This window comes from Cnephaeus nilssonii (assembly GCF_951640355.1).
Source record: "Cnephaeus nilssonii genome assembly, chromosome: 13".
NCBI lineage: Eukaryota > Metazoa > Chordata > Mammalia > Chiroptera > Vespertilionidae > Cnephaeus > Cnephaeus nilssonii.
In genome coordinates this window covers 51,147,965-51,152,323 of record NC_137084.1, presented here as the reverse complement: position 1 = coordinate 51,152,323, position 4,359 = coordinate 51,147,965, and the positions used below count along the sequence as shown (strand labels likewise).

General features: G+C 39.3%; 1 pseudogene across 1 annotated transcript; it reads right to left on the bottom strand.

The window, feature by feature from the left end:
- Nucleotides 1-1,718: 1,718 nt before the first annotated feature.
- Nucleotides 1,719-3,333, bottom strand: LOC307108932 (calcium-binding and coiled-coil domain-containing protein 2-like; annotated as a pseudogene). The gene is made up of 2 exons: nt 2,387-3,333; nt 1,719-2,108 (listed from the first exon to the last, which is right to left on the bottom strand). The product of its transcript is annotated as a calcium-binding and coiled-coil domain-containing protein 2-like (transcript).
- Between the last annotated feature and the right edge of the window lie 1,026 nt (nt 3,334-4,359).

Genomic DNA, 4,359 nt, shown 5'->3' with positions numbered 1-4,359 from the left:
CATGGTTTTCAAAACTACCTGGTACTGAAATAAAACAGACATATAGACCAATGGAGAACAGAGAACCCAGAAATGTCCCAAGTCATTATGCTCAATTAATATTTGACAAAGGAGGCAAGAACATACAATGGAGTCAAGACAGTCTCTTCAGTAAATGGTCTTGAGAAAATTGGACAGATACATGCAAAAAAATGAAACTAGACTACCAACTTATACCATACACAAAAATAAACTCAAAATGGGTAAAGAACTTAAATGTAAGATGGGAAACCATAAAAAGTTTAGAAGAAGCTATAGGCACCAAAAATAGCAGACACTTGTCATAGTATCTTTACCTATACAGTTCCTAGGGCAATGGAAACTAAGGATAAAATAAATAAATGGGACTATATCAAAATAAAAAAGCTTCTGCGCGCGCACACACACACACACACACACACAAAGACACCAAAACCCATCAACAAAACAACCAGAAAGCCTGCTGCATGGGAGAACATATTTGCCAATGTTATCTCTAATAAGGGTTTAATCTCAAAATTTATAGGGAAATCATACAACTTAACAACAGGAAGATAATCTAATGAAAAATTGCCAAAGGATTTAAATAGGCACTTTTCAAAAGAGGACATACAGAAGGCCAAGAGACATTTGAAAACACACTCAAAGTCACTAATCATTTGAGAGATGCAAATCAAAACAACAATGAGGCACCATCTCACACCTGTCAGAATGGCTATCATCAACAAATCAACAAATGATAAGTGTTGGAGAGGATGCAGAGAAAAAGGAACCCTCGTGCACTGCTGGTGGGAATGCAGACTGGTGCAGCCACTGTAGAAAACAGTATGGAGTTTCCTCAAAACATTAAAAATGGAACTCCCATTTGACCCAGTAATCCCACTTCTAGGACTATATCCCAAGAAAACAGAAATATCAATCAGAAAGGATACATGCACCCCTGTGTTCATAGCAGCACAATTTACTATAGCTAAGATTTGGAAACAGCCTAAGTGCCCAACAGTAGATGAGTGGATTATAAAACTGTGGTACGTCTACACAATGGAATACTAAACTGCTGTAAAAAAGAAGGAATTCTTCCCATTTTCAACAGAATGGATGGAACTGGAGAGCATTATGCTAAGTGAAACAAGCTAGTCAGAGAAAGATAAATATCACACAATCTCACTCAATTGTGGAATATAATGAACAACATAAACTGATAAATAAAAATAGAACCAGAATCATAGAAGCATCAAACAGATTGCCCAACCTATGAGGGGAGGTGGGGTGTGAAGGTGTAAGAGATCAACCAAAGGATTTGTATGCATGCATATGAGCATAAACAATGAACACTGACAGTAGGGGGTGAGGGCATGTGCTGGGGGGTGAGTGCAGCCGGAGGGAGGTCAATGGGGGAAAAGGGAGACTTATGTAATACTTTAAACAGTAAAGCATTAAAAAAGAAGAAGAATGGGCACCATAGGTGAGAGGCTGACATTTCTAGCGTTACATGATATAAAAGGCAGTAATCCACAAGGATGGAAGTAACAACCCTTAACACTATCCTTTAGATTATTGACATGATTCTACCTTTAAGGCAGTGGGACTGAATAAATTCCTAATAGTTTCAGGTTAAGCAGGATCATAACGCTTAGTAGAAGCTATAGGTTCTACTTTATAAGATCTATGTACAGCATAGACCCAAGAGGCTGGGACACTTACAGATTGTGGCAGAACTCATGTTCTTCAAAGATTTGCTTTTGTTTTGCTGAGAAGCTCTTGTCACAAATAAGACATTTCATATACAGGATCTGAATGTACCCCTGCTCTAAGGTACAATAAAAATGTCATCAGCAAAGTCTAATTTTCAGGTGTGGCATTTCTTGATTGAGAACAGGCTGAGGGAAGAAGTTTTGATGATACCAGAATATGGGTTTCCTAGACAAGTACTGGGTTTTGTCCTGCACTTCCTTGATCTGAAGTAGGAACTTGACATGGCAAAGAGTCAAAATCCATATCTTGTAACTCATACAACTGCTGCTCTATCTCTTCAAAAGATAATTTTCTCTTTCCTTCCTCTCTTTCTCTCCAGAACATTACATCTTGTTCTCACTCAGTCTTTTTAAAAAATCTTGTTGCATTTCCCCCATTGACCTCTTCTAGACCCTGATACCACCCCCTCAAGGCCTTCATCATCCTATAGTCTGTGTCCATGGGTTATGCATATGTGCACACAAGTTCTTTGGTTGATCTCTTCTCATCACCCTTCCCCACCCTCCCTCTGAGTTTCCACAGTCTGTTCCATGCTTCTATGTCTCTGGATTTATTTTGTTCATCAGTTTATTTTGTTCATTGCGTTCCACATGTGAGTGAGATCATGTGATACTTGTCTTTCTCTGACTCAGTCTTCCTGACAGGTCCAAGTTTGTTTCCTTAGCTCCTGCTGTTTCTTCGTCACGGTAGTTTCTTTCTGCTTCAGCTACTACACTGTCTGCTTGAGCTACTTCTGGTGCTCCCTCTGTTCAGTTAAACTGAGAAAGAGCAGGTCATTATCCCTTTTCAGATGCTCCAACTGCTCTGTCTTATCTTATCTCCCTAAAGAAGCTTCTCCATTTCTTTCTCTTGAGTTGACATCTGGGCCTGAAGCTGACTCTTTCTGACTCCCCTATCTTCATTTTCTGAGGACATCTTCTGGTTTTGTTCTTTCAATTGAAGCAGCTTTGGTTCCCAACTGTCCTTCTGTTCTTTAACTTTCTGTTCCAACTTCGTGTTGATGCTCTTTAAGGTTTCTAGATCCTCCTGCCTCTTTTGGAGCTCAGCCTGCATGCCTGAGTTCTGCTTCTGGAGTCTGACACAGCTGCCCTTCAGTTCCTGGTTTTCTTTTCGAAGCTCACTGTTGTGCTGCTCAATCTCTTCCACCTCACCCTGAGTGGTAACAACCAGGATGTCCACCCCGTTTTCTGAACAGAACTAGAATGGGATACTTGCTTCCCAAACAACACCATCCCGATCCACATAGCAGAACTGGGAATACTTATCATCCTTGAGCAGGTAAACTTGAGTTGGAATTCCTACTGTTTCATTGATTTGCTGTTTAGGTCAACAGGCAAAGTAATCCACATGAAGGTATAATACTCCTGGGTTGTCTTCCATCAGTTCTAAAGATTCCAATCTAATCCTCTCTTCAGGAAATAAAATACGAAGGGTGTAATAGCATGTGACATCCCCTCCAGAAACATAGAACTTCTCCACACTGTTAAAGATGACCTGAGAGAAATGAAAATGATCCAGCAAGACAGCTGATGTGGCGGGGTCTTCTGTTGTCTCTTCCATGGTGGGATCCAGGGGCAGCAGCTGGCGGTAACACAACAGCAACAGGACAGAGCAGGGTACCTGGAATTTTTTACTTTTTAATCCCCTCTCCTTTTTCCATCCTATCTTTCCACACTACTCCCCTCTGGCAACCATAAGTTTGTTCACTTTATCTAAGAGGGGTTTTTGTTTTGTTTCATTTCATTCATTTGTTTTGTTTTGAGGTTCCACATATAAGTGAAATGATATGGTATTTGTCTTTTTCTGTCCAATTTATTTAACTTAACACAATACTCTCTGAATTCCTTTTATGTTGTTGCAAATGGCAAGATTTCACTTCTTTTTATGACTGAGTAACATTCCATCACATACACACACCATCTTCTTTATTGATTCATCTATTGATACACACCTAATTGCTTCCATGTTTTGGCTATTGTAAACAATGCTGCAATTAGCATAAGGGTGCATATATCTTTTTGAGTTACTGTTTTGTTTTCTTTAAATAAATACCCATAAATGGAATTGCTGGATGATATAGTAGTTCTATTTTTAATATTTTAGGAATCTCTATACTGTTTTCTATAGTGGCTACACCAGTTTATAATTCTACCAATAGTCCATGAAGGTTCTTTTTCTCCTATCCTTGCTAACACTTATTATTTGTTGCCTTTTTGATAATAGCATTCTGACAGGAGTGAGGTGATGTCTCATTGTGGTTTTGATTTACATTTCCCTGAGTATAAGTGAGCTTGAGCATTTTTTTAATGTCTGTTGGCCACTCATATGTCTTCTTTGGAGAAATGTTTATGTAGGTCCTCTGCCCATTTTAAAATTAGATTGTTTTTTAAAAAAATATATTTTTATTGATTTAAGAGAAGAAGGGAGAAGGAAAGAGAGAACAGCCTTGGTGGGCAGCTAGAGTGCCTGGATTGTGCTGCTGCCTGTGCAGTCAAGGTGGACAGGGAGTGTAACACATGATGCCCTCAGTATCTCTGACAGAGATTTTCTGGAACAGTGATGGAGACAACAAGGCTAGCAAGAAAA